Below are 13,006 nucleotides of genomic sequence, written 5' to 3'. Positions count from 1 at the left end.
GAGCAACTTGTTAAACTGAGTTAAAAGAAGATCTGTATGGGCATGGCTGAGCCTGATGCTGCCTGCCAATCTGATTATATTTTATTACTCAGCTGAACTGTATTCCATGATTTGGTTTGTGGTTATCTAAAGGGGTCACAAGCTGCAGTAGCTCATATTTCCTGAACATATTTTGGCAGAAATTGTGAATTGTTTTAAGAGAATGCCAACTAGTGTCACAGATAAAGACAAAGGGCTTCTTTATAGTTATTTACCATTATCAAACTACCAACCCAGGAAAAGCAGGTAGCCTCCTTTGTGGGATTCCAGGGTACATTCAAAGTACATTCGGGAACATCAGAGAGTCAGAAAATGTCATCTTTACCAGGAAACCAAATTTTACATATACAGGATTTATATATAAACACCAAAAAGGCCTCTCATTAAATTCAGTTCCTCTGGGTAATTCCACATTGTATTATTTTGAGATTTCCATTCTTATTTAATTTCAGCAGCCTCTCCTGGGTATTGTCATCATTCACTTTTTGTGTATTTCTAAAATTATTAACTCAAGTCTTTCATTTCTCCAACTACCTTATTCCCATATGGTCTTACTGTTTTCCAATTCTTTAACTTCTCTTTTTTTGTCCCAATATATGTCTCCTCTTGGCTTCACATATTGACCTGTCCAAAGGCAATCTCATAGCTAACCCGTTTTTTTTACCTTCTTATTAGCACCATCAATCCCTTAGCCTTCAGCCTTCAGCAACAATTGTCCTCCCTTGGGTCAAGTTAACCATGCTCCCACTCTTTCCAATACCGAGTTGCTAATATGTCGCCAGACCCATATGCCAAACCTTCACCATCTTCTCAAATTCTTCCATATTATATTGCCTGCATATTCTCTCATAAATACATCTAGTCTCAAAAAAAATCTCTTTCCTCCCAAAGAAATTAGATATTATCAGGATTCAATGCTTTCAATTTAGAACCCACCTCCTCTGATTTACCTTTGTAAGGAACTACTTAGCAGTGTGATTTAGATGGGAGTCACAGGGGCAGTGAAACCTCCTTGTATCATTAGTACATTACTATTCATGGAGTTACAGCTAAGAGAGGGAGAAAGATCATCAACTGGGTAACAAGCAGTCATATTGTACCAAATAAGATGAGTGTTGTAGGAAATGGTGTTCTGAGATTGATGACAATGACAAGGAAAAATCACATAAGAGAGGTAAGGAGACCCTCTCTGAGGAGAAACAATTAAGCTGACAGCTGAAGATTGGAACATGTCCACTACACAAAGAGAAATGAGGAGAGGTTCAGGAGGAGATACCTTGTTCAAATTAAGTGCCATAACTGGACAAGAGTGTTGGAAGCTGGATTTTGGCCCACTCTTCTTCAATGACAACAGGAAGGGTTATCCCTGGCTCTTCCTCTCCCATGACACTGTGTACACCTACTTCCATGTTTTTCCACTAGACTAGCAGTTACCTGAGGATAGGGGTACACACTTAGTATATATAAGTGCATACTTAATATATTTAAGTGATAAATAATAAAAGAAATGCTTATTAAACCATTTAGTGATTACTTATCCTTATTGGTATTGCCCATCTACTTTGGGGGGGTGGCTAAGATTTTGGTAATTTCAAACAATGTCTTCCCATTCTGTGTGGTCACTTCCTGTTCCTCGGCTTTCTTTTATGTGGTTGGTCTAATGAATTTGTGCAGTCAACTGCTGATCATCTAGGTGTTAATGAGACTTAGGGGCTGAGGTTTCTATGCTATGTTAGCACAGTTTCAATATTTTCCTGTCACTGCCAACTATTGGGTTTATATCAAACAGGTGCTAATTAACATCAAAATTTGGCCGAGAAAATATTGAGAAATGGTAGATTTTTCTTGGGAGACTTATGAATATGCATGTTTGAAACTGCTCTTCCTTCAAAGTGGCCTCCTGGAGAGAATACTAAACTGGAAGGTTAAAGCCCTAAGTTTTATTCTTGACTTTGCCACTCACTCCCTCAGTGACCTTGGACAAGTTGCTTAGCCACTCTGCAGGTAACTGTTTCTTTGTTGATAAAGATGTGAGTGATGATAGCTGAAACCACCTTCCATATAAGGAAGTTGTGAAGATTAATGAGATACTGTTTATAAGGCACTCTGAACTCTCTGAAGGAAAGGCACTGTATAAATACAGAGTGTTGCTATTGTTATTCAACAGGATCTATACTGCAAATTCTTTGTACATTTCTCAAAACCTGGGGAGAGTGAGAAAGTCAGAATATTTGGATTATTTCATATGATATGCATCTGCTTCCATTTCCAGTAAAATGTCCACTGAGTTTGTCTCTATCCTATTTTTTATAGGAATAAAATAGTTATTTGAAATTAAGGAAGACACAATTTTTTAAAAATTCAAATGATTTTAGAGAAAATCATCATTTGTGGTCCTGGGAGAAAGAGGAATTATTTAAGACTGAGAGCATAACCCTGATTTTCATAAGTTACTCAAGAAACAAGATACAGGTAATACTTTGTTATTAATGACAATTTCAATCTGGCCCTGCACCCACATCTCCCAAACCACTAATCAGGCCATGAATTGGGACCAAATTGCCTGTTTTCATTTTATTTCTTCTCCCAAAGCTTGAAGGTCCTTGGGGCTGCAAAGAAGGAAGAGGAAAACAAAAGAAACAAGGTTCATACTAACTCTCACTGATTAGACCCCAGATAATCAAGAGTTTACTCCAGTGTGGGCATACATGCTAAAAATGTGAACCAGGCAGCCATTCCTTTCAATTGTATCCATTATACCTCAAATATTGTGTTTTCCAGAACTAGCTAGTCTCTTAGCTACCTTAATATTCAGAATGTGTGGAATGTGGGGAAATTGATGTTCCTCTGAGAATCTCAATCTTGCATTAACAGAGTCTTTTGCATTTAATTTTGTCCCTTGTTTATATTAAAGGCAGAAGAGGTCTCTTTTGACATGAGAAATTTTAAAATGTATATAGGTAAAGTACTTTAGAGAACCCTATTTTTCATCTACTTATTAGGAGTGATAGGAGCAGTGCTTTTCTCAGATTTTAAAGTTCCAGATGAACCACAATTGTCATAGGAGCATTAGCTTCATGGTGTATTTGTTTCTAGAAAAGAACTAGAACAAGTACTCTGCTAAAATGCATACACATGGATTATTGTGTCAGCTTTTGAAAACTACTGATTGTTCCCTTAGACATCAAAATTTCGGAAAGAATATTCTCTACTGTCAAAATTTTTCTGAGTTTAGAGGAATGCAGCCAGAATTTGATAAAATGAAACCTAGGAAATAATGCCACATAATAAATTGTTCTGTTTTTAATTAACATGGCTACATGTCCTTTCTTTTCACCATGGGAAACTTGTTTTAGGAATTCCCTAAATGATATATTATAGAGCAATACATTTCAAAATAATTAAAATTGCTATTTTCAAAATTTATAGACATTGAGGCATGACCTCTGTATCACCTCTATTTTAGACCACAGTTTTTCTTTGAAGAAGGAACAACGGGGTTGACATATATTTCAGTGACAATAGAAGTGCACCAAATTACATTTTTGGATCTGTAACAAATCAGACAGAAACCTTTGAAAACAATAGATTTACAACTAAGACACAGAATTTATATTCCATTGCTGCATTTAACCTCGCCCATACTCTAGTCCACTCTGCCTGCTAGGATCAAATATTCTAATGTTTAAAGGTAGGGAGACAAGACAAATGAAGGAGGAAGCAAGAAAGACAGAAGGAAATAGGATCAGCCTATTTTTTTCTACTAGTTTTGCTATCAACATTAGAAAGGAGTAATCACCTGTGGTGGACTGAAAAATAGTTCCCCAATGATAGCCACTTCCAGATCCCTAGTATCTATAAATGTGTTGTCTAATATGATTAAAAGAACTTTATAAATGTGAGTTAAACATCATGAGATGGAGAAGTTATCCTGGTGGACCCATGTAATCACTGGTCATTATAAGGTGCCATTATGGGGTAGGGGTAGGGGGAGAGACAGAGAGAGAGAGAGAGAGAGAGAGAGAGAGAGAGAGAGAGAGAGAGAGAGAGAGAATATATAAAGGCAGAAACAAAAAACTGAAAGGGGAGAAAATGCTACATTACTGGCCTTGAAGATGAAAGAGTCATGAGCCAAGAAATTCAGGTGGCCACTAGAATTTGGAAAAAGAAATGAAACAGATTCTCCTCTAGAGTCTCCGGAAGAGACACAGGCCCTCTGACATCTTGATGTTAGCCCAGTGAAAATGATTCCCAACTTCTTACCTCCAGAACTGTAAGATAACAAATTTGTGTTGGTTACACCACTAAATGTGTGGCAATCTGTCACAGCAGCAACAGGGAACTCACACATCATCATGAAGTTACCTTGCCAGTGCCATTCCTGCTTCAAACTGAGTTAGTGAAGAGTGTTCCTCGTGAATGTAAAGAAGGAGCCATCATATTTACTTCATGTGTAGAGGGAAGCAGTTACTGCCCCAAACATATGACCCACTGGCTGAAATTCTGGCTGGATATCAAACTTGGAAATGAAATGAAAAGGTACCCAAGAGACACTAAATGCACCTTCCCTAACCTTCCTTCTCAAGTCCTCAGATTTATAAACAAAAAGCATAATACAGTTTTTTCAAGTCTCATCTTGAGATTTTATACTATGATTGATATGACAGTATCATCTTAGAAAATAGCTCAGTAGGAAGCAAGAATATTTAGTGCAAAGGCATCCTGCAGAATAAGTAAACTGCGTGGGAGAATGTATGGTATGGGGTGAGAGAAGCAGATGCTCAAGAAAAATACCTCTAATGAAAACAAGAAGTATACACATAAAAAATGTACACATAAAAATTTCTAAAATATTTACTAAAGACTCACCAAACCTTTTACCGGTTCCCAAAATATTTAGGTATGGCTTATAGTAATGTCCCATAATTTTATGATATTTCAGCTAAAAATAATATCCCAAATTGCTAAGTTAAATTTTATGTTGGTCTCCTGCAAGCTTTCTGAAGGTATTTGTAGGGTAAGGAAAAATGTCAGGCTTTTCTGCCCTCCTGCCATCAGGATAGATGATGGATCCTTGTCCTGAATGCATGCCTGATGGCGGGCACCTGGAGTAGGGTGTGGGCATAGGTAGATGGGATTCACCTGGGCTAAGACTGGGCTTTTAAGGGCGGTGTCACGGGGACGCCAATAGAAGCTGAAAGAGGAGCAGAGAAGCGAGAGAGGAGCAGAGCCATGAGAAGAGCAGAGAGAATGTGAGAGAAGGTCGGAGAGCCCAGAGTGAAGACCTGCTGGGGGCTGGGAGGCCTGCCAGCCTCCTGGCACCCCAGCACCCCTGCCTGCCATATGCCTGGTGAACCCCAATAAAAAACCTGCAAAAGTCACTGAGGACTCTGACTCCTTTACCCGGTCTGCATGGGATCCTGGAAAACCTGCTCAGTGGCCATTCCGGCTCCCTACAGTATTTATAAGTACCACCTACAACCAGAAGAAAGTCAGCATGGTACAGAACAGAGATTGAAAGATTTAGAAGCAGGTAGATTCTAGTAAAAATCAGCATTTTAAAAAGTTCAGCAGTGAGCCCTGACCCTGTGAATCTGGGTATGAGCTCAAGAACTAGATGTAAGCTTATTTATCTCAAGGTCAGAATAGCATCAAGGAGAGCCAAAAGCAGGCAGAAACCCTCTTGCCTGGGCCTCCCCTGGTGGCACAGTGGTTGAGCGCTGGGTTGCGAGGCTGCCCGCAGCCTCTGCAGCGCCAGTTTGATCCCCGGCCACCGGCGAGGGTCCCACACCCAAAAACAACAACAACAACAACAACAAACAAACAAAAAAAGAAACCCTCTTGCCTTCATTCAGGATTAGTCTAAGCAACAGGGGAAAGGAGCCCTTGTTAAAGGTGGTATCAAAGAGCAATCATACTGGATGTGAGGGAGACTTAGTTCAAGACGACTGCAACAGAGGAGGAAGCTGAACTGTACTCTGAGTTGTAAGTGCTGGAATGACCTAAGGGAAAAGTACCAGAGGTCGTGAGGAGGAGGCTGGTCCATGTGATCAGACCATCTGTGTTTGCTAATTGGAGCTTATGGAAATCAGGCTCCTGTTCTCCCATGGACCCTGGAAGCAAGGAGTGCTACCTTACCTGATGATTACAATCCAAAGGGATGGCTCCTAGAATCTGGAGAATGACACTCTTGCATTAAAAAACTGATAATGATGCAGTAACGAAGTATATGTCTTTGTCTCTGTCCCACCAGATAAGCTCTCCCATTTCCTTTCTTTATTTACCCTTTAGGCTTAACACATGTTTTTTCACATTCCAAAGAAAAGAGCATCCCTAGGAAGATAAAGTCAGAATTGCAGACCACCAGCGAAAGCAAGCTGGCATCAACCAAAACCCGCAGACACTTGTGTTGCAAGGATGGACAGGCTGACCCTTGCCTGTTCTACCCTTCTACTCCCTTGTAAATCTGGATAAATACCCCCAACCTCTGCCAAAGAGTAGGACGGTGGTCTTTCAGACATGAGTCTGCTGCCCTCCTCAATTTGTGGGCAAATTAAACTGCTATCTTCTCAAACTCTATGTCCTTTTATTGGCCAACAGAACCAAGACTGGCTGGCATTCTGGACAGTTAGAGAGTGAGAGAAGATTTATATTTCAAAGGGGCAGAGAAAAAATTTGCATTTGCAAGTTCTCTAAAATAAATGCTAAGAAAAGGGAGGTCAGGGATTTACAGTCAGGAAGAAACTTGTCCAATATTTAATGAAGCTGAGGACAATGTTAAGGCTCTTTGGTCAAGAGAGAATAAATAGCTGTAGCTTTGGGAGTTTTAAGTACAATCCCCCAAAGACCTGAATAGTACCCAATTCTAACACGGTGTGTTAAAAAACAGTGTAATCTTTTCAGTGTCTGGTAGTCAGTGACAAAGTAAAAATCATGGTTCCTCTTTGTTTTCTACAAAGGACTACCTTAACACGACTTGAGGGGTTTTTTTTTTTTTTTTTTTTTTTTTTTTTTAATTCCCAAGTCACATCATTGTAAGGGCAAAATGGGAAAACTTGACAGCATTTCCTGGGCTTACTTCCTCCAATTGTGAAACCTCTGGAACTCCTTTCATTCCCTTCAATGTCTCCACCTCCTTCCACCAGCTATTTCTAGGAGTCCCTGGGGGTCTCTTATTGGTAAGTCACAATCAGATCCTTTGAGTAGTAAGGACAACTCCCATTCTCCCCTTCTTGCGCTGACCGCCTTTGGCAGTCCCACAGCTGAGCCCTTGTCCTGCTCCTGTTGATGGTCCCTGTCAGAAAAGACTGAGCCAGTTTCATCCTTTGTTTCAGTGTCTGGTGCCTCCAGGCTTCACTGGCACTGCCACTGGCTACTGCTGAAGCTATGGGTGATGGATATTGTATAAATAAATAAATAAATAAATAAACAAACTAGCCCTCACTATGACTGGAGTCACAGTAGAAGGATGTGCTGGAGCATAAGGTGTGTCAAATGTCCAATGCCCAAGGGGACAGAATGCTTTTCTCCTGGAAACCAAGATATTTTGGATTTCCAATGGCCCCATTGAGCTTCTGAGAAAAGTTTATTCAGCTTATTCTAAGTTTCCCTCCTAGGTCACATGACCTTGGGACCTGGGAGGGAAACTTAGAATAAGCTGAACTGCCTTGAGAACATGAGTGGCAACATATTGCATTAAGAGCTGGCCTGCTTTCCACTAACTGAGCTGGTTTACAGACCCAAATTGAATATGTCTTTCTCCTCCCTTAGGATGGGATCTTTTCCAAGAGGCTACTCAATTCCTCATACAAATAAACATTTCTAGGGCCTGACCTGCCAGTTTTCCTTGCTTACCCAGATCACTGCTTACCTAGTTGCCAGTGTTATTCCCGGCCTAGACCACCAATGAGCCAGTAGAGACCCAGGATAAAAGCAGCTAGAAAGAACACAATTGACTGGTTAATTTTATTACCTTAGAATTCAGAGTCAAATTTTATTTGGTCTTCTATCAAGTAGGCAATTTTAGCTTGAAGAATATACATGACTTTCCGGTGGTACTTGATATTTTTATTATCACTTGGAATGTTGAGAGAAAAAAGTTTCCCATGAACAGTTTCTTTTTCTGAAAGTTGCCCTTGTGCAAAAAGTTTGCCGACCATACATTTAGAATCAAATAGCCTTTGCCCACACTTTTATATTTCCTTAGAAGATTATTTCTAATCAATTTGGGATAAAGGGAGAAACTTGAAAGACAGAACTGATTGAAGAGGCTGGTGTGTTTCAGAGAGAAGTGTTAAGTGCTGATGGACAGTAAGTGTTCCACTCTAGATCTACTAGAATCCCTTGTCCTCAGACTGTTGAACTGGACTCTCCCCATTGAAAGTACAGATCACCAGCTTGGTAGAAAGAATCACAGAATGAAATTTTTTCCCTTGTTTACAGGAAAACATATCCTAAAATAAACATATTTTTTATCTGTATACATTTTCAGTTGTTAAAAATGAAACAGTTGTCTGAGGGAAAGTTAATTTTCTATAGAAATTGAAGAGATTGTTGAAAATAATCACTGGATGAACATGTTTGTCCACTAGGCATCCCTAACAAAAGTGCTTAGAACATAGTAAGTTCTCAATACATCCTAAATGGAAATTTGGATAAGTGGATTTATAAGAGGATTTATAAGAGATGGAGCTGTTCATCTCTTATTTATTTATGTATTTGTTTGTTTGTTTGTTTGTTTGTTTGTTTAAGATTTACAGTGTATGGGGTCTGTTCTGGATTCTTTATTTTCTCAGCAAAGTACAAACTTGGGAAAAAAAGCTCTGTAAGGCTAATGTTTTTTTTTTTTTGTCTTATAAGTACTAATGCACGAAAATCAGCATATCTGTGATATTTAAGTTTTTCCTGTATTTTAATTTTTTAAGGGGAAAATTTTTTAAATTGAGGAAACACTGGTTTATAACATTGTACAAGTTTCAGGTTTACAGCTCTGTACTTCAACATGTCTATAAATCTTCCCCTTTAAAAAAGAAAAGGGGCCCCCCTGGTGGTGAAAGGGATTAAGCACAGCATTGTGAAGCTACCCACCAGCCTCTGCAGCACGAGTTCGATCCCCGGCCAGAGAGTTACCCACATGGTGCAGCAGACCTCTCCTGTCTCTCTCGCTGCTCAGCAGTGTATTTCAGTAGATCTGCCTGTTCTGCTCCCCACTCTGTCTCTGGTAAATCCTCTCACCCCCTGTACCTCTGGCCTATACTTCAGTTCTTATCTGCATAAATAAATAAATCTTTAAAAAAAAGAAAAAAGAAAAAAGAAAAGCAGGTTGCTTCATCTACACTAGGGAGTAGGTATTTAGACACAAGAGTGTTTAAGAGTGACCAGAAATGCAAAGTAGCTGTGGCATAGGAAAGTAAGTGTTGTAACATTTCACACTTGAACATCACAAAATATTTTACAAGGAGAAAATATTGACCCTATTTGACATATAACAGACTGTGGTGTATTCTGAGCAACTGGCTTGCTTGAAAGCAAAGAAATTTCACCAAAATAACAATTTAAACACCCTGTCTCTTAGCTTTGAACATTGACCGTCACTCAACTGAACTACAGAATGATGGAACCTGAAAATTGCTGGAACAACATAGAGATTGTTACAACAATTAAGAGAGAATGATCTACTAACTCCTTCAATTTCCATTCCCCAGCAGTCAGCCACACGGCACCCTGAGGAAGCCAGCTGGAGGTGTCCTTCAGGGTGACTTCTTTTTGAAGCACTCAGGCACAATTTTTTTAAATCAAAGAAGAAGAAATATCTTGAAAAAATTGGCTGCTAGTTGTACTGTCTCTTCCAAGTTGACATCATCAATCAACCAACAGTGTAGGAGAGCTGTCAAATCCCGGCAGCATGAGGGACAAGAGAAATCCTCAGACACCTGAAAAATGGAGATCTCCTCCACAACACAGCTGGAGCCCTCTGTGGCTGATTTCTTGGGGGAGAAAATTTAATGTGCTGAGAGAGGAAAGGGGTGGGTGTTCAGGGGAAAAAAAAAACATCAATTAAAATAGTCCTGATTCATAATTTTCTCTATTTCTCAGCAAAATAACTTTTGTCCTGCCTTCTGCATTGTGCGCGGCTACCCAAGGATTCATTTTTCAGCTGTTATTCATACTTCAGTTCAGTGTTTCTGAATGTATTCTTCCCCACAGTAACTGTTGACAGGTCCAGCCCTGTAACCATCTGGCTCCTGAAGTAATGAGACCAAATGAAATGGAGCTTGAAGAAATTAACATTCTTTCCTTAATCTATTAATAACTGAAAAGTGTTGATTTTGGTGACAGCTAGATACTTTATTATGAGGCATATTGGTTAATTAAGAACATCATAATGAAGGTTATAGGAACGCATATCCCTCCAGAAATACACATATTTTTAATAAGCATAATTTGATTCTTCTCACAGGCTCAAAAAACGTCAGTGAAAATGTTATGCACAAAGAAAGTCTCAACAAAGAATAAACAGATGATTTTGTATGTATGTACCATGGTTAGTGTTTTATTATGTTAAGTGTGCCTGTGTATATCAAATACAGCTGCTGTCTATCAATAGAAGTTGCAAATAATTACATGCCTTCCAAGTACATTGCTCTAGTGTCCCATGATTCTCCCCCACCTAATATGCTCTGATGATGTTGGCAGTTTTATAGGGTCTTTAATGGGGGGTTGGGGGGAAGGAATCACCCACTTTGCCAAAACTGGAATGCACAGCCTTTGATATTTAGATCATAAATACTTCCTTGTTCTTCTTTGATGTTTGCAAACATTTTCCTTTTGTCTGTGAAAATTTTATAAATACTCTATCTTGCACGCAGACCTGTCATTAATAATAGATTGGGTGCTGCATCTCTTTTCTCACCTTTTGGTCACATTGAGCTCAGAGATGTTCCGGGAGCCCCTTGTTGCAGAGTTGGTGTGCAGCTATTGTTAGTCCAAGAATTTGCCCCCAGAGCTTATTAAGAAATTTTATTTTTCCTGCATAGTCTTTGTTCAATTTTAGTTAGCATATGTGCGTACTTTTTAGGGAAGTTCAGTATCATTTTTCTTCCTGCCTGACTTCCCATTAAGAAGCACCCACAAATAAATTCCCAAGGATTTTACTATTGAGTTAAAAGGATTTGTGTGTGTTTTCATCACATAACTTGGCCCCACTCCCTTCTCTCACTCCCTTTAATTTTGCCTTTGTGCCACTATCTAATCAGGAATTCCCAACAGAATATTTGATTTGACTCTAGCCCTTTCTCTTGCAGGACATACTATGCAAGACTGGGTGGAAAGGTAAAAGTAAATGTCTAGATAATTCAGGCAAAACCCAGCTAATTACAATCAGGGCTGTATTTTTCTACTTTCCACTTGTTCTCATTCATCTAATCTGGTTGTCAAAGTTGAAAAATTACTTAACCAGGACCAGGTCTTCAATATAACTATTGCCTTTCCGAACAAAGAATGTTATCTATTTCCTCTTTGTTTTCCTACCCCTTTTGCTGTGTTCAGCCTCCACTTAAGTTATTTCTTTATATTTCATTTTCTGGCACCTTTTCTTCATTTTTTCCATCTTTTCTATTATTGGCACCAAATGTGTGTCGGCTCCTTTGTAACAAGGCACCTCAACATCAGACTCAGGAGGTAGGTGGGGAACATGCTTCCTCATTCTGAGACATGCATTTCAGTTAGTTTCCATTGACACTTGTCCTTGTTTGATTAGAAAAGAAATTCTATTTTCCAAACACAGATAATTAAATTACTAGGCAAAATGCTAGAGTCAAATATATTTAGACAACTGAGTACTTTGCCTTTCCTTAGGGATTCCCAGCCATGGTTCTGCATATCAGGACAACCAGGCTGAGGAAGTAGAAACAGGTTCAAGGTCATTCTGAGGTCTGGCTGTCCTTATCTGCTGTGGCCACAGTGAGATCTGATTCCAAAGCCAGGACTGGTAATTTCTGATCTCACCATTTGAGCTAGAGGCCAGAAAACTCCTAATGCCATGTCATGAGCCATGATGACTGGGTCAAGACTATTCTTAGAATATTTGGCACCAAGAATTAGAATAGTGTTCAACTCAGATTGGGGATAAGAAAAAAAGAAGAGAAAACTCTGCTGGACAAAGCTTTATCTAAATCAGGATCCCTACAAAAATGATAGCAAGATGACTTTGGAGAATAATCAGGAGTGATACTTTATTTTAATTATACCATCCTAGCTTACTGTGGACCTTTCAATGGAGCCCCTACCTCTCACCAAATACTGTTACTAATGGTTATAAAAGTTCAGTGTCAGGCACAACTCCCTGTCTCAGACAGAATTTTTTTAGACCTTCACCACCAGAAAATACATACTCGTGACCTTCTCGGGTCTTGATCTGGTAGCTTTCACTCTGCTCTCAGATCCTGCCTTCTTCCTCCAGTTGTCTTTGCCCTGATGTTTCATTTGGACACTTTTCCCTGCTTTGAACTGTCAGTACAACCTCAGTTACTATTTAATTATTCTGTTCTAGTACCATACGAATTATAGTAAAGGATAAGAGGTGCTGGTGTTGTTCGATTAAGGTTACAAAAATTAATACCAACCCCACTGGAATAGCAGAGTTAGATACTACTCTGCTGTTACTTCTAGACTTACTTTACAGTTTGTTTAGATATTCAAGAATTAAAAAAAGCAATTACATGGAGAATGTAAGATTTTTACATGGATTGCTGATGACCTGGTACACATGGCCAAATGCCAATGTATTTCTCTAAATGCTTTTATTTTGCCAAAGATGAAGCAGAAACACTGGGTCATCCCATTTTGTTACAGGTAAAAGGGTATAGGTGGAAGTCTGCTAATATTAGCATAGAAAACAGAATTTTCAAAGACATAAAAAAAAGAATGATGGTTAAGCCTATAAAACTGGCCAAATTCAAGCTATGTT

Source organism: Talpa europaea (assembly GCF_964194135.1).
Source record: "Talpa europaea genome assembly, chromosome: 14".
Taxonomy (NCBI): Eukaryota; Metazoa; Chordata; class Mammalia; order Eulipotyphla; family Talpidae; genus Talpa; species Talpa europaea.
The sequence above is the reverse complement of the archived record's forward strand: the minus strand, read 5'-3'. Positions refer to the sequence as shown.